The sequence below is a fragment of the Plectrocnemia conspersa genome, unplaced genomic scaffold, assembly GCF_051122295.1.
Source record: "Plectrocnemia conspersa isolate PC_06_02 unplaced genomic scaffold, ASM5112229v1 ptg000012l, whole genome shotgun sequence".
Classification (NCBI taxonomy): Eukaryota; Metazoa; Arthropoda; class Insecta; order Trichoptera; family Polycentropodidae; genus Plectrocnemia; species Plectrocnemia conspersa.
In genome coordinates this window covers 16,567,843-16,587,170 of record NW_028277176.1, presented here as the reverse complement: position 1 = coordinate 16,587,170, position 19,328 = coordinate 16,567,843, and the positions used below count along the sequence as shown (strand labels likewise).

At 27.6% G+C, this 19,328-nt stretch overlaps 1 protein-coding gene across 5 annotated transcripts in view; it reads left to right on the top strand.

Moving 5' to 3' along the window:
* Window positions 1–19,328, top strand: part of LOC148228414 (5-hydroxytryptamine receptor 1-like) — a 149,610-nt gene that overhangs the window by 84,188 nt on the left and 46,094 nt on the right. For 3 of the 5 annotated variants that reach the window (XM_088200109.1, XM_088200106.1, XM_088200108.1), the window contains exon 3: window positions 4,352–4,394. The exons of the other annotated variants lie outside the window; for them this stretch is intronic. The gene's annotated coding sequence lies outside the window, so the exon portion shown is untranslated. The remainder of the gene's footprint in view (window positions 1–4,351; window positions 4,395–19,328) is intronic. 5 annotated transcript variants of the gene reach the window in all.

Sequence of the window (19,328 nt, the reverse complement as noted above, 5' to 3'; positions counted from 1 at the left end):
GTGTAGTTAGAGATCATGAAGCATTAAAATATGTTCTTCAGGTTCAAAAGCAATATCTGCTTTGGTAGCTTGTGTTCTTATTAAAATTTAAAGTTGTTTTTATTGTAATCTCCGACATATTAGACTAATGGGTTAGTAGTGCTACGTGAGATATTTTATAGTATTTTCTGGTATGAAAATGGCTGTTCTTTTATTTTTGGTATTTGTAGGCTACTGTGATTTTTTATTTAATGCTATTTTTATAGCTATATTTTGGATGACATATAAATTGAGAAAAAAGTACTCCACGCGTGGCAAGATTTGATTAATTATTTATATATTAGGATTTTATTTTTGTTGGGATTTTTTATGAGTCTGAGGGCCGCAATAGCAGCAAACTATTAGGAAGTATTAAAATGTGCTTAAAGAGTAACATACTATAACAAATAGACTAATGTATTGTTGATTCGTAATTATAATAAAAAAAACTATCGTAACTCATTCTACATCTTGACCGACTATTATATAAAAAAACTTTTACATACTAAGTTAATGTCGTATTTAACTTAATAACTAAATCGATTAAGAGCAAAAGTATAGCTAATATACACATGCCACTTTCCGTGCAGCAGCATGAACCGATGTTTATTTGGTTGCATGAGTTTATGGGAAAATGCCCTTTTCGCATGTCGCTCTCTTTTCCGTCTCCAACTTTTAACGTGTAGACGAATCGTTAACTTTCGGTTTGTAATACCCTCAAGAAATATTATCATTGAATTTTAATAAACACAGGAATGCAATGTTTTATTTAATGTATCCTAGGGGTAGGAGCATAGGAGCATGCTCAGAATTACGAGCGTTTTATATTAGACACGTGTCGCGCATAAACAGTCATCGACGTTTTGACCGCACTCTACAGAGTGGTCGCAAATTTTCTTATATATACATATATACATATGCTTGCAATTTATAAAATATATACAAGCTACTTTTAATATATTTTTTATGTGTTTTAAATTATTTAAAATTTCTTTGCATTGAGATCTTTATTTTATAATGATAGCATTTTTTGGGTTTTGCTTAAAGAATAAATCAAGCTCTTTACATCGATATCGTTTAACAATAATGTAACTTTGGAGATTGGTAAAAATATAATATTCGGAGGATGACATTAACTTATAATTTAATATTCCTTTAATTTACCACCAAAGGAACGCAATTCGTGTTTCTTTACGGTTAGCTCACTATCTTAGTTGGTTGATTAGCTGTACAGAATTCATTCTAATAATTAAATTTAAAAAAGCGGTTCTTTCTACAGAGGTGAAGATCTCTAAATAGCTATACATTATTGTTGATTGAACCCAGTGATCCATTTGATGAACCGTTGAATGGGTTGACTGAAGCTTCTTGGGAAAGGATTTTTTTGTTATTTTAATTTATAACTCATCATCAGATATGTTCTAGCTTTGCCGCATCCTCAATTTTATATATAACACATACATCTCACACAGTTTTTTGTTACAAACATATCTCACATAAACCGCTAAATTTGTACTAAAGTGATTTGCCATTAATTCATATACCGCATTATTTGTGTAATGAAATATTACTTTGAAAAAAAATACAAAATAAAAAAAAGGTAAAATAATTCCAAGCAAACGTAGGTATTAGTTTGGTTAAAATTTAGATGCGTTTTATATTTGGTTTCAATAAAATATATGATCGAAGCTTAACATAAATCAAAACTTATGTTAGGGGTTTAAAATTTAAAAAGTTATACTATAATTCGCTGCCTAGACTTAGATAAGAACACGATAAAACTTATTTAACAGAAAAAGCTTGTTAATGGAGCAAGATTTATTACGTACCTCATATTAAAATCATAAATCTTTAGAACATCGAAAGATGTAGGATAAAACTACAAAATAAACTAGGGTAGAAATTAGCACACGTGAAAAAAATATTTTATTAAACGAGCATAAATATCTGCAACAGTAAAAATAAATTATGAACTTGAAAGTTTTTGGACAAATTTCAATATTTTTAAACCACAATTTAAGACATTAAAACGAGTTTTATAATTTTCTATTAAAAAATCACTTATCTATGACAGCAGCAGCAGATTAAAATCCAAGCAATTATAATGCATCAACATCAATTCATGATAATGGGATAATTATCATTGCTCTACACGAACATTATCTAAAAAATAAACTCTTATTTTTGAGCAGGAGTTTATTTATAATTTAAGAGTTCATAGCTACAAATGCAGTAATGTAACTCAGTAAATCTATGCATACAAACAATTAAATTTGCTAAGCTTTATATGATCGAACTTTTGTGGTAAAACTTTATTTTTTTTAATACAATATAAAACGTTTAAATTAATTATTAACTTGGCTTTCAGTGTTTAATTTAATATTTACTGTGTAAAACGCAATTTAATGAATATATGTTATTCCCAGGTTCATATAACTAATTTTAGGAATATTTATTATGTGCAATGTTTGTATTATATAATATATAGATTAGTTTTGATATGGGTTACAATTCTGCTTTCGGCAGTAACTGAAACTTTGGTTCTTTAATACTTCATATTTAATAAAAATATTTTTATTACGTGTAATAAAATAGTTTCTAACCATAGTATAGTGTCAACATCATTGACTGTTGACCCCAAAAGCGTTACAACGGGTCATTACTAAACGAGGTCATAAATAATAGTATATAGGTGACAGAAGTCGATTCAATGCAAAAACGCACTGTAATTTAAATCAATTCAATATAGAGCTCATAAATTTTCATATCTTCCAATAGAACACTTTTGACGACACCTCTTTCAATAAATTTCATTCATATTGGTAATACAAGGCAATAAAATTAGTTAAGTGAACCAATCATATTTAGGCGCTTGAGAGGCTAACGGAAATTATAGTCAAATTAACTTTGTAACTTACTTAACCAATTGTACGAACGGAAACATGGTTAATTTCATTTAGTGTTTTTTTCCTATTTTATTATGTAGATACTATATATAATACATGCGAGTGACATTATATTATCACTGATAGGTAATAAAATAAATTATTAACGTAATGTATAATAATTACTGGCGCTCCCGTCTGTTATCTTATATAATTAGGTTTCTCAGAAAACGTGCAAATGCGGAATTATAATTCTAATAATCGTCAGATTTCTCTTCCAACATTTTTAAATGACGTAAAGTTTTTGCCACTCCTTTAAAACATCCCTTGTCATATTATCTTCAGCCCTAATGTCTCCCGGGCTAATCCTTTATAGAGGAAAACTCCTACGCGGTCATCTCGCTCTCGGTTTAATCCTTTTTCACTTTGTAGGTTTATTTCGAAAATATTTACGGTAAATGCGGACGCTTTGAGCTTGAAATTATTTCACGCACGCGTTGGATAATTAGCTATTCAAGGAAATAATCGATTTTCTTAGTATAGTACCAACAAAAAGAGTAGATATGTTTTAAACCAGGTGAACATTCATTTTATGTTGACATTAGAGTATTTTATAAAATGAATAGTATATTTTTATCTACGATATTGCTTTTAATTAAAAATATAATAATAATAATTATAATTTTTGCTTTAGATCTCCTGAACACAATAGCCATAATTAAGAATGAAGTTAACTTCTTGTTACTTTTAAATTGCACAGAAATTTTCACATCATTATTTCACGTGAATAAGTATGTTTAAAATTTAATAAAGTTAAATAAACTTATAATTATATTTTAAAATGTAAAACTTAGGTTTAATAAATATATAATTGATACATTTATTTTGTGTATTTCAAAAATTGTAGTTATATAAATATCGAATACTATGCTTAAACTATAAATTAATAACAAATTGATTAAGTCCACTTAAAAATATTATTTATCTTTAATTTCCAGATTTTTTTATTTAAATTAAATCTTTAAAATATCCAGTTAACCCGATACTAACAAGCATTAAGAAAAATATTTGCTTTATATCTTCTGTTGATATTCTGTCAGATGTCAAATTTGTTTCAATTAATTTCTTTGACTGATCGTTTCACCTCATTAGCAAAGATTTTCTGCGTATTTTACTTCTTGGGACATTTCCAAGAGCAATTAGTATCAATATAAAATAAAAATATATCATGCTTCTAAAATATTATTGTATAGAATATACTTAATTCTAATATATCACATTTATAATATTATTTATATATTTGTTTCGTTTAATAATGTTACAACAATCTATTTTTAATCATTTTAATCTACTTTATAATCATTCTAATTTACAATAAAATATTTTTTTATGTCTCCAGATTCATATTAAAGCTTTCACGTATCACAAAGTCTACTTTCTAATTTCAGATAATTGAAGTTGGGGCCTTAAGGCGTCGCAAGGCAATAACCGGTGAGTGTTCGACGATTAAGTCCTAATTTATATTCTGTAACTCGCCTGGCGAAACCTGAATTTCATAAAGTTGCCGAATTGATCGTAGCAAATCTCAACACCGCATTCTGAAAGTTCGTTCCCTTTGAAACGCGCTAAATATAAATTTCAACTCGTAGCTTAATTAAAAATAATACATTTTCGCTAAGAAAGAAAATTTGCATTTTCATTTACTATATACAAAGCAAGTTTTTTAGTTCGAAATTAAAACGTATGATATATGAACCGTGAACGAATAATTTATTATATACTTTAACTATTCAAAAAGTTCATGAACTTTATATTTTACATTTTATATAGACTAACAATGTATTCAATACGTCACTTTAATTTTTTAAAGCAGTTCTGATCTTCCTCTAAAGCTTATATTAAAGTATCTGTCATTCAAGATTAAAATCGAGTCATTCGGTATCATTAATCCTTATATCGCTACGACATCTCAAATGTTCAGGAACCTTTTTAACAATCTATGTGTATATATTATACATACATATATTATGAATATTTGATAGTAGTATTCACACACTAAATAATTAAAATATTAATTAAGAGAAAATTTATGTTATTATTCTGAACAAAATACACATTTTCATGGATTACACAGAACCCTGATTGCTTTGGTCAGCATTTGCGAATTGTTTAGGACTTTACAATATAAATTAATCAATATCTTTTATTCTTAAAAAAAATTAAGGAAAGATTTATTATTACGGGCGGCCATTTGAATTTATTATAATATCTAAGACCCATCGACCTTTTTGTAAGATTTTTTTCTTTTCAATCGGACCAAGTTTGCATTGAACGAAACTTTCTTTACTTCCATTTTTTTCTTTTATGGAAATATTTTATTGTAGAATTTAATATCGTACGGTTAACAATACTAGCGGACAATGTATCTTCAGCACTTTTTTTATCGAGTGCTATCGGTTCTTGTATCAATTGGTATAAGGCATTTATTCACAAACAATACTATTAAAATAACCGAAAACAAACATTGTTTCGTTGAAGAAAATAAATAAAATCTAAGGGCTTTCAATTGGTAATGGCACAAACTAAAGTGTACTGTTTTCACTCTATTAGATTAGGTGAGCTTTATCGAACAACAATATTTTTTATTTGTACAGTTCTAAATAATGATTCTGTAAAAAACAGTATACGCTTTACTTTCGTGCTAAATATGATTACTAACAAATTTTATTCAAAAGGGATGATTTGAACCACATTTTAAAATTAAATTTACATATATTATAAAGGTCAAAGTTTTACACAAATAATTTCCAATTTATGTTAAGCAACTTTCCATATTCTACGAAGGCAACTCATAAGAATGTAATCTATTTGCCTGTCTCACATTTCAACGTAAACAATTTAACAAAAATACGTGATCCGCAAAACGTACACGTAAAAACCATCTCAACCACATGGCGCTAAAGCAATGATACATCGAATCTGTACTCATGTTTTATTTCGCCTCTTAGCGAGGAATTATTTTAAGTAGGAACATAAATAGCTGTTGAATGCATCGCTTATAAACGAGTATGAATAATCAGAAAATTGGAGTCGCTTTCGCTTTTAAATTGAATTTTGTCGGGTCGTTCCGTGTTTACGTCAAACTTTCCAAGGGAGGCATAAATAAGGAAAAAGTTGAACGGGACAATGTTCCGTTTGTTGGGCAGACAATAGTAGTACACAAAGTTCGGGAGAAATCCATATTTTCGCCTTATCGCCGGTTCAACGTTGTTCGTCGAGTAACTTTTGGCGAGGGAGAAAATTTTCACTTAATTTTCGGAGCACAAACAACCCTTGAGTGAAAAACACGCCAATACGCTTACAATCCAGCCCCGTGGGCCGCCCTTAAAGTATTTTAAAGTTAAGAGATAAGCAACAGTTCAACGCATTTTGCGAATTATTATCAATGGGCGGGACTTTGCCCCCGAAAGCTTTGGCTAAAGCTTAACCTCGCCTGGGGACTGCGCCCTTTCACATAAATAAAGACACATTGCGAACAATACACAATAACGTTAAAATATACATCTTAATCATCCGCTATAAATTAAACCCATTATTTCATTAATTATTATTATAATTCATAATACACGCTTCTTTGCCTTCATAATTAAAACTTTATAACACACGAAATTTACTCAACTAAACACCTTCTTGGTTAAGTTTAAACGAAGCTTATCTTATCATGTTTACTTTACATGTAATAAATCCAACAATAACGCTCCAGCTTCAGTGCTTTAAAGTTCATATTAAAATTGCGGTATCTTAATTAGAAAATTTTTACGTGTATAGATATAATATAATTCTTTTATTGTATACATCAAAGCGATGACGCGAAAACATAGGTATTATATAAGGAGCGAATTAGGTGAAGTGCTTTCCCATTTTCTTCTAAACCGGATTTATACAGACTTCTAGTACATAATTTAAATTATTTTATTAAACGTAACATAATTGTATAATATTATTAGATTATGTTTCATAATTTAACAAACTTTCAATAATATTTTAAATTGGATTTGTCTATCGGAAACAGTAAATATATAACTAACAGGAAATCAAATATTTGCAACTTATTTCTCGCTATTACTGCCAATAGATAAAATTAATATATTTAGTCATGCAGATTTTTAACTGTGTTTTTAATGAAATTTAATATTATTTATTTAAAAAAAATAATGAAAAATCAAATTTTCTTTTTTTATATATTATATATTCTTTTTATTTTATTAAAATGCAATCTCTCAATTTCGTCAATAAGCAAGTTACATATTTTCTCCCAGCAACTAGGCACTTAGGAAAGAAAAAATAAAAATAAGATTTGTCTATCGGAAACAGGAAATAAATAACTAACAGGAAATTGAACATTTACAACTCATTTCTTGCTATTACTGCCAATAAATAAAAATAATGCAGATTTCTAACTGTGTTCTTATAAAATTTATTATTATTTATTTTTGCAGTATTGAAAGATCAATTTTTTTATAAGTAATAATTAAAAAAAACGGTGAATAAAACCATATTTTTATATTCTCCATTTATTTAAAAAAAATCTTATAATATTAAACTTAATTTTAAAATAAATGAGTAAACAAATAGTTAACCAAGTTAAAAGCATTTGTCTAGGAAATGTAATAGACGCTGTATAATATAAATAAATATAAACACAAATGGTAAATATACATAAAAATGCTCTTAGTATTATATGTAAGGGCGATGCTGATATACATATTTCATATGTACAGACTCGTAATCTTTTCTTTATACGATAAAATTTTATGAATGAAGTAATAACAAATTTTCTATAACATGAGTAATAAAATATTTTCATTATAAAAGCTTTTATACGATTATTTTAAGCTACCTTAAATAGGATTTATTTACAAGCAATAATAGCTAACGTTTAAAACGTATGTTTTACTTGTTTTCAAAAAAATCTATGTTAATTTCTAAATTAGTAATAAATTCTTAAAAATATAAAGTAAAAATATGTTTATTAAAAATTATATTTTTATAAAAATAAATGCTTAATTTTTTTAAGTTAATAACAAATAGCCTCATTTTTTATTGTGTAGTTAGCAATTAATAACTTTTTAAAATGTGTTTAAATAAATATAATACTATGAAATATGCAAGTTATTTTAGAAATAAATAGGAAATGCTCAAATAAAAAACATGCAAAATTTTATCATGCAAAAAATAAAATATCTAATACTTACTTCTCAAGATGCGCAATAAATTGCCAAATTGAAATTTATGGAAATACTTTACGTCAAAGCAAAACAAGAAAACGTATTTATAATTCATGAGACGTGGTTGTTATTTTTGTAGAATAATAAGCGTTTGTAGTGTAACATCTCAATTATATCATAAATTTTGTGTCTAGCTAACTACGTGAAAACTTAACTTGGATATTCAAAATCCATATGCTCGAGCATCTGGTTATACCAAATTAGCATTGCTCTTAGCAAATATAATCTATACTATTTTTTCCATTTGTCAAGGATTTTGTCATACAACAACTTTGTGCATATACATATTTACATTAATCATAAGTACTTGACACAAAACAAAATGTAATATTTGTATTTTTTTACAAAGTCATTATTGTTTGTATAATATAACAGGGCAATTTAATGACCGGTAATTTGAGATTTTTACCGACGTTTTAAAAAAACGCTGTAATATAATGAACATATTTTATCCCTAAAATTGTCTCTATGACGAAGATTTAAAAACAAATATTTATAGACACAATCAAATATCATTATGTCCATTTATTAGGATTGTTATGTATTGATATATAAATTTATAAAATAATTTTTACAGAGATGCAAAAAATAAAGGATTGCCAGTATACTATGATATATGTGTATAATTAAAAAGACCCTCTCATCATTTATTATTCAATCGTGATAATTTTTTAATTTTCTATATTAAAAGGGATATTTAAAAAATAAAAATAGGAAAAAATAGATACTGGGTAATACGATGCTTGTAATAAAAATTGCCTTAATTTAATTAAAAAAATAAAAAAAAAAATACAAATAATTATTGATGACGTGAGTATCTTTTTATTAATAGAATGGGATTAATTTATAAATTGACAGTAATTTAAAAAAAAATACTATTAAATGTATTATTTAAAAAGCTATTTTTCATCAAAATTTTTGAACATTATCATTTTTTTAATGATAATATCTTATTTTTAAATCAATTACTGTAATGACTGAACGCTTTGTAGGCCGTTCTAATGTATGTTTTATATTATTGTATATGAATCAATTTTCAGCATCTAGTTAAAAATTGTTTTTGTGAGTATGTGTAAATCAGTGGCATTATCCGTCCTGTAGTAATTTTTATTAGATAAATCTTTAAATCGAATTTCACGGTTTTGACTTTTAATATACTATAAATTCACTGCCAGCAATTAATCGCTAGCAGTTTACCACCCGGTAATTGATCATTTTATCACCAGATTTTTTTAAATTACTTTAATAGGCGTTTAACAATTAGTAAACTTTGTGTGGAATGTCAGAAAGTATCTACAACTTTATAAAACGACCACTGAAAGATTAGGCATGCGAATAAAGAGCAGATGCGAAACAGAGGTTGAATTTAATAAACTGATTTTTAGACTTACCAAGGGTATAAGAAATATTAATGTCCTGATATGTAATATATAGTAACAACAATAATTTAAAATGTACATATAGCGTTTAATAAAAAAATATGATAAACCAATTACACAATTAAATTTCTTTAAAAAAAATATTCAACCTTGTATAATTACGCACGAACATCCCTTGTATTTAAAATTTACTCATTTAAATTTGCGCAGATTTTTCACTCATAATATTTGATACTCAAATACCATAAAAAATTAGTCTAATAATATTTTTCTGTTATATTATTAAAATATATTGTATAATATATATTTTTTTTAATATAAAATAAAACCTAAAAATACTCTAAAGTAATTTGTATTTTCGGCTTTGAATAATAATATATTATAAATATTTTTTCCGATAATGCTCGCAAATAAAATATTTTTTATTTTCTTACAAATATTAATGTAACGTTTGATAACTAAATTGCAAGCTTCCTAAGAGCAGAAACATCTTCAATATGATACCATAACATGAATTGCATCATTTAGCGGTGGAATCTTAGTCACCGTGTACCAAGTTTCCGGAAGACCTTCCTCCGTTAATTTGACGTCGCGACTCTCCCAAAGGGGATGATCATTATATATTTATGGAATTCCGTGTGGTCGCACTTCCAGCTCGCTCGCTTCCAAACTCATAAAGTTAAAAGCTCCAGGCAAGTCGAAAGCTCAGCGAAATTTTTATGATTTTACCCTGCCAACCTACACACACGTGCGCGACTAAACTAACGACCTTCACAAAAAATACAAGTCAATTACATGTGACCGTTAAATATTTTATTGTTTGGAAAACGACTGTAATAAGTATTAGGTTCAGTAATACATTATTGATTTTTTTTTCAACTACTTACATTTTACACGTGTAGGCGTTTTTATCGATTATTTTTTAGGACACAGCATAATATTCATTTTTTATGTAGTAGTTTTTGGGCAAGCTTAAACCAATGTATTTAAATCAGTGGTTATTCAAATTTTTGCTGACATACAATCCATGGGAGTGACGTTGGAGTTGAGATGAAGATTTATAGCATACGTCGCTAAAGTTTGCGATGAGGCGTCGAGCTGATGAATAAAATCGAGTTTTTATTTTTGCTTCACTCTTTAGAATTCTCTGTATGCATTTTTAATAAATAAATCCCACATTTAAAAACTCCTGCCTTTGATCGTCAATATTACCAGTGATATATCAACGAAATACTTCCAATCTTTAAGCTAAATCCCTGACTCTAAACTGCCTATCAAAATTTCGCCTCCCCTCTTTAAGCCCTAAGCAGCGGCAATTATCTGATTGTTGTATGTTAAAGCTTGAAAATGTTTTTATGACAAATTCAATCTGCATATTAAATGATTTGAGTAAACTTCCGTAATATTTAACACCACAATTGTATCGATACAAATGTTTGAAAGTTCAATAAATTAACGATTTAGTCCTCAATTTATTATAGCTAAGTTACGTAGGCACCTTATATAAAACTTGACGATAACTCCCATGTTGTTTCAATTTATTATTAAATGAATTAAATCAATTCGTTTCGAATAACTTTATAAAGGTAACCCCAACGAGCGTTTTAGAGCCTGACTAAGCTGGAAAACTTCGTCAAAGCTATAATAAATGTATTAAGCATATAAACTACATTAAACTTTCAGTATGAAAGTTTGGATCGGCGAACACAAATAAATAATGATCCGGTGATAACATTTATTTCACTGTAGCGTCATTAAATAGCCTATTTATAATTTGCCCTTTGTAGATATGAAAGTCTATTTTCATGACGTAATCTTTCAAAGTTTGCTTGAAATATTTATCCATGTTTGTTTGTTCTGTTGTATTGTATTTCAATAGTGAATTCATCAAGCTTTGTCGACTGATAATATGTTTCTGATGTCTCTCACATTTCAAACGACGTTACGACAGTTTCAGATACGTTAAAGCTCATTGCGAACCTTAAATTAATTTTGTATGACATCGATATTTATAATTCAATCATATCTCATTCTGAATTTCTGATGATGACAGATTCGTCGAATCGTATTTGTAAATAAAATAGTTGAAAATGTAATACGTTTGTGGACCAGCGCCAAGCTAAAATAATAAATTGATTTTTGGTGACATGTTCATCGTTATATTTATAATAGACCAGTGTTGGTATATTAATTATTAGGTAATTTGTCGTGATTAAAAATTATTTTGCCAGTTTTAGAATTATTAAAAAAATATTAATGCAAGTTAAAGAAATCTGTTATAAACAGATTTTTACTTTTTTGTAGCTCTTTGTATGCAAATATATATATTAAATCAATATGAGATCAAAAAGATTGCTACTAACTTAAAAATAATAATGTTTGAGCACAGTTTGCTGTGTTGTTACTTTTTGTACTTTTAATATAAACACAACTATTAAAATATTCACACTGAAAAAATCTTGTAAAATATATTCAAGAATAATTTCATAAATGGATTACCCATATTTAACTTTTAAACTTACGTCATAATATATGGTATTATATATTGTTTTCCAGTAAATTTTTAACTGTAGAAATACAAATAATGCAAAAAATTATTGTTATTCTTTAACCATGAATGTATCAAAAGAGGATAAAATATTTTTGCCAGAATAAGTTTTATGCATGACTTTAATAATTGCGATAACCAAATGCCTAATTGTATTATTGGTATTTTAGATGTAAGTTTGTGTTTAATTATTGGTATTTATTACTAAGACTTTTTCCTATTTTTATTTTGAAGTCATGTTATCTATTAACGCATAATTATTATATTTTTTATATTTTATTTATTAACTATAATATAATTTTCATGCTAAATATTGCATTGTTGAAAATATTTTCTATATACAAATTGATTCCTAACTAATTATTATTTATAGGTGTATTATTAGTGGGATTACGGCATTTTGGATAAATTTTGTCGATTCATTTCTCTGACTAAAACACTGATTTCTCTAACCCAAAATAACTTGTTCACATAAAACTTACCGCGCTATAAAAACTGTTGTTAAATGATTATATTTCTAAAAATATAAAAAAAAACTTAAGCAGTCTGACATGTAAATAATTTACATAATATAAAGAACGCTTTATTGTAGCATGTATATTAAGCCTATATAAATAATGTACCTCTCCATTTGTCAAGTGTGTGTTCCTAGTTTATTTACACATTTTACAAGGCCTGCCCGAAGCAATTTCGGGTGCGTACAACCTAATTTAGCCACACCGTATAATTAACCATGCGAAAGGATCAATTGTGCGATTTGCGTCAACGCACCCGACATACAAGGTGGCATCAAAGGTGCCAAAAACAAACACAAGGCGACCGAGAGAAGGAGCAAGACGTTGAATAATTTAAGGTTAGCGTGTGTGAAGCAAATATGGGTTGGTCAAGATGGGTTCGGGTTGAAACCGAGATACTACAAATCCAGCACGTGAACAAACCGATTAACATGGAAATGTTCTAGAATCCTAATTGCCGCTTTGAGTTTTGATTCATAACTTGTAACTAAACATACGTTGCATAAATGTAGAAAGTTTTCAAATTTAAGGATTTTTTAAAAACATTTTAGAATTTCGTTAACGATTTGTCATTCTGTCGATCAATAGCTGTAACTGTCTGTCTAAATGTGTCTGTGTATGTATTTTATTTTTATCCATTAGTTGAATATTGGAGGTTATTTTTAAGTAAAGGAGCATTATTTTTATATTTTTAATCTGATTCAGTATTAACTAACAATAAATTAATTAATAATAGGTACATATTTACAATAAACCAATGAAACAAAGATTTAATATTTTATACTTCGTTTAAAACAGATCCATTAGGAACAGCATTGACAATTAGAGTGATTAGTATGTTGCAGTCCAAATCGGCATTTTGGGAATTCATATGGAATGCCCTCATAAACAACACGAGCATTCTGGCGGTTAACGTAACCATGTCTCGAGCCAAAATGATGATCGTTCTGGTGTTAGCTATGGCATGCACCCACTCGCCTGTGCAAATAAATTAAAGTCAAGTGCTAGTTTAAATTACATATTCAGCCGTCACAGTCATAGAACTTCGTTGTCTAATTGAGCAAAACTTTATAAATAAAATTCAAAATAAGCACAAGAAAAATTAGCGTAGTTTTTATTTATATCCAATATAGATAGCAATCAAGCACACAATTAAATTATAAACTCCCCCAAAACAGAAAACAATTACGCAGATAATCCATTTATACTAGCTTAACATTTAGTTTGGGGTATTTTTTTCTGTCTGAAGTATAAAAATCTAAATAACATTTTTTTACGAATTTCCTTAAATTTTTTCAAGGATTTCTAAGCTATGACAGTTATCTACATATACGCAATACATTAAATAATAATACCATTTTAGTAGATATGTGCTTCAACACATAATTTATATTTCAAATGTAGCTCTTATGCGTAATAAGTTTTCCGACCACTGATCCTAATTCATGTTAAATAAATATGTATTATGTTACTGACATTCTTACCTAACAAAATACATGTATATTTTTCTATGATAAATAAATTAGCAAACATATTTTAAAATAATATATGCTGAGTACAATTGTGTAATTTTTATTTGTATCCAATATAGACAATAATCAAGCACTCAATTAAATTATTAACACCCCCTAAAACAAAAAAACAATAAACCAGATAACTTATTTTTACTATCTTAACATTAAATTGCAGGGAAGCAAGCTAAATAAAGCAACGAAATAAAACAAAGCCTACGTGATTAATCAGTAATCTAAAAAAAAATTTCTCCCTAAAAAGCGTTAGAAAAAATCGAACACCACCCATTCAACTATAAAATGAAAAATATACAATAAATAATAAAGAAAAAGCCATAGGATTAAACAATCATATGACAAAAGTTTTCAAATTATTTCCAACATCCTGTCTATAAAATGAAGCCATTTCTAGATACACTACATTAACTTTACTTGCCTTAATATTTCATAATTAAAAATGAACTTCTTGGCATGATTCAATAACAGGAAATCACCGAAAAAGAGTATAAAATAATTAAAAATATTTTAAACGTAATAAAAACACGATGGAAGATGACACAGATTATCCTTAATAGGACCAAGGAGACATGTAATCTGACAGGGCAATTAATATTTTTCTATTGTATTAAAAATGTTTGAGAAGCTACGCTATGTCGAATATATTAAATACTACAGAAACGAGAAGTATTCCCAAGCCACCAATTCGGCTTTCTGCAAGAGCACTTAAACAATGCATAATTAAACAAACACACCGAGTGGCAAACGAGATTAATAAAGATCTATAAGAGAGGAAATATTTTTTCTGCTTTTATGTATAAGTCAGGCTTTCGACAACGTGTGACATATATGATTAAATTTTAAAATCAAACATGTATTATCTTAATATATTTGTATGTATATGAAAGATCTTTTATAGTGAAATATCAAGACTAAAAATCCTCCGCCTGTCCAATAAAATCTGGAGTACCTCAGGGCAGTGTACTAAGGCCAGTATTGTACTTAACATACACTGCAGATTTATCTGAAAATAAAGTAGACAATTCAAGACAAGGAAAGACTGGAGAAACGTCCCAGCAAAGTGGCTACGTAATCAAAGTAAATTAATTACGGAGAGATCGACTGGATGATTGAAGAGAAAAATTGATTTATAGTTATCCTGATGAGCTATTCATCCTTTTGGGATTTTAAGATGGAAGTTTTGCTAAATAGCACAATGGAAAGGCAGAAAAATTGAACCCAATACCACGGATTCATTAATTTAATAATGTTTAGTGATCTATAAACTCTATAACAATTAAATATAAAAAATACGTTATTTGAATCTGCGAGCGTTGGGTGCCAAAAAAGTACTTATTCATCAAAAACTTATCACTTTGAGTTCTATAATGACTATTGAAATTAATTAACTAAGGGATAGGCATTCTAGAGTAATTTCTAAAATAAATGCATAGTATAGTTAAATAATTATTAATTAAAAACAAGTTTACAGCATTAAATGAATTTAAAAATAAAACATATCTGATAATAAAGAGCTTTAGAATTTATTTAACACTTATTTAAATTTTATTATCAATAAGTCAGAGAATCGTGTTGCTAAAAAAAACAGCTAATTCACCGATAAAAGCTTTTATTAAATTAGCATTTACTGCAATAAAAATCATATTAAAAATATTGAATACTATGTACGTAGGCCGTAGACTTAATGCGTCATTAACAAATTTTACAACCGAAATTTCTTTCTGTATGAAATAATATATTAGTATATACAAAAAATTCGTTGAAACATAATATTTATGGATGTTGTTTTCTGAAAGTCAACATATTCTATTACGCTTCGTTTTGCAATTTTATAATGAGAATTTTAAAGGTCTTTGCATTGTGTGCGAAATATTAAATTAAACTAGCAACCCAGGTCACATAAATTTATACTTTACACTTATATATAAAGTAATCTAGATTCATACGAACAGCGCACTATAATAACATCTCAAATGCCGTGACTATTGATCGCTTGCATTTTACAACTTTACATATGCAATATCACGATGCTATTCTAAAAAGTATATTCGTGATATTTGTTTCGAAATTTTGATAATAAAATCAAGATTGATGCGACAGCTACTGCGAAAGAAAAAATGATTAATGACCCGAAAGGAAAGTTCGATGCAACCTATAAAAAACGTGATGTTTCTTTCGCGAAAAACTTATTCGTTTTGGCTAATGGAATACAGTTATCAGCACCTTTAATGGCCGGACGAAAACCTCTTATTTTTTACATTTTAACCTTTCTTGCTCCATCAACTTCATTTTTTTATACGTTGTACATTTATAACGATTTTTATTTTTGGGGTACCCAAAGTGATATCCTATTGAGACGCAAATTAAAAACTCCAGATTAAATGTTTTTATTCACCAAGGTAGAAAACTTTTACGTTGCACTTTAGTCAACATGTTACAGAGGGCAGGCCATATGTTACTTAAACGGTGAATTTACTTTGTCGGCGATTCTGCGAAAATCTCGGCCGTAATTTTTCATCAAAGCTCCTTTGATTCTGCGGAATGAAAACGTATTACGATCCCCCTAAATTGTCGTGGATGGTTTGCAAAGGCAGTTTTTTACGTGTGAGAGCGCTTTTTTCTAAGGCCATTTAACACAAAGACATTTATTTTACAGTTGTGATTATCTGGCTTTACGCTAAGAACGGCCATGAATTGGAATTTGCTATGTTACGATCTTTGATATATGATTTTATATATCTCTGATTTGCCTTTTGTCTTTATTTAGCTTAACATCTGTGGTAAAGAAGCATTATAATAATTAAAAAAATATTTTTTACTATAATACATACTAGTTCAATTTCGATAATTGTGAGCCGGTGCATTATTATAGTGAAGCAGCTTTTATTCAAATATTTTTCAATGGAAACTAGGCTTTTAATTGACACACTCAATTCAGTAGGTTTTCGCACTATTGTTTTAAAATTAAAACAGCTATGTTTGTCTTGTTAAAATTTTTTATTCATCATAGTATATGTTACTTTTAATGACATAAAAAAATAAAACACACGTCTCTATTTAGTTTAAATAATGTATGATATTTTAGTAGTTGGTTTAAACCTGCCAAAACAACATACCATCTCAAAAGCCGTTTTACAGCGTATATTTATTATGATCCAGATAATAATTGTATTAGCATTGCGATTTATATAATATAAATTAGCTGAGCGAAATTCGAAGAAATTCATTAATGGAAAAGCCTCGGGTCAAATTCGATTTAATCCTTGAAAGGTTTGTGGTCACAATAATGCCAGATATAAGGTTATATACATATGTTTTGATATTTATATTCTAGAATAACAAATAATCCAATCTTAAATAATTTATATTAAGCTTCTAAAAAAAATAGAATAATATTTAAGACGACAATAATGCAGTAGGTAACTGTTCTTAATATAGTGCGAAAGAACTAGAATCAATATTCGGTTTTTTACTCCTAATTAACATAAATGAAATCAGAACAATAAACGACGACTAACACATTTAAAACCTGGATTTTAAACCCATATAAAACTTACTCTTTTAAAATTTCTTTCTATAATAATAGCTCTCACAGATTGGGTTTTCATAATATTTAGCTTAGAGAAATAACTAAAATAAAATCTAGCTATGTTATGCATAATATACGTTACTGATTTAAGGACTTTGATTTTTGTCTTGTATCTCTTATGCTACAACGAAAATTTTACAATAAATACAATTTTACAGTAAAATAATTCCTTATATACGTAGCCTATTATTCTACTGAAAAATTTGACTAGCACATTTAAAGCCGAGAAACTTTTTTATTATTATTTTCATAAACCCATTGATTAATAGTAAATTTCCTTTTATCTTCAAGCTAATTCAATTCCCTATTAAATTTTATCACAAGTCATAAGAACAGACTCAGGATTTGACTGTTAAATTAATGTTACTCTCATGATAAATATTTAGTCGCAGCGGAGAATTAATTACGCCTGATGAAAATTATTTAACAAAAACAGCATATATGGATATTTAATAGCAAGGCTCAAACGCGGGCTACAATAAATGTGCAAAAATTGAAAAAGCATGGTGTGTCAGAAACCAATATGGAAAGCAACATAAAACCACTACACCTAATTCGTTGCCCCAGAATACTCTCCGTTGGCATTTGAGTCGTCATTTATGAATGAAACATTAAAAGCTTTTCCATAAGTGATAGAAATGGAATTCGTAGTATAATATTTATACCGTGGTATTTTAAGAATCCACTCAACATAAATCTAAATCTAAAAATACATAGGAGTGATAAATATAACAAAATAATTATATTTACTAATTCAATACGACAAGCAAACCGTACTAATTTTTGTGTTGTTCGCGTGTTTGTTTGTGAACACGATAGGGAATTTTTCTACATCGTAATCGAGTAATATTATAAAAGGTATTTATTTTATTGAATTTTGGCTGGATTCCGTGAATGAATAACAAATTGTATACGTATAAGTAAACCAAATCAACTTGATCTTAGTGAAAGATTTTAATGTATTTAGCTATGGAAATTTATATTATATATCACCTCATACATTAAAGAGCTAGATTTTCAACGGAAACTTTTTTTGTTCCGAAACTTTTCGACTTTTCAACTTTGGATTAATGGCTTGAAAGTTTTTTTTTATTTTTTAATATATAATACTTTTTTTATGTAATGTATATTATGTATAGAATAATCTTATAAAATATCTCTTAAGGTAAAAGATTGTAGTAAATTAGAGCCCACCGGAATAATATAGAATTTAACTACCGGTATAAAATATTTAATATAACTCAATATTTAACTTAGCGCCGCTACAAAAAAAATGGTTAATATATTGCTTATAGAAGATCAATGTTATATTTTACGACGAACGTTAATATTATATGCCCTATAAAAATATATGTATATTTTATAGTATTTCTTACATTTTTACAGTAAATTAATAATAATTAAAACATATATTTAAACCAAAACAGATATTGTTTAAACATTCAAAATACTCTTATAAAGAACCAAATGTATATTTTAAAAATACTATAAATGTTAAAAATATATTTTTTATAGTTTATACATATAGTAAATATATTTATACGATATATACTTACATATGGGTTGTATGAAACCAA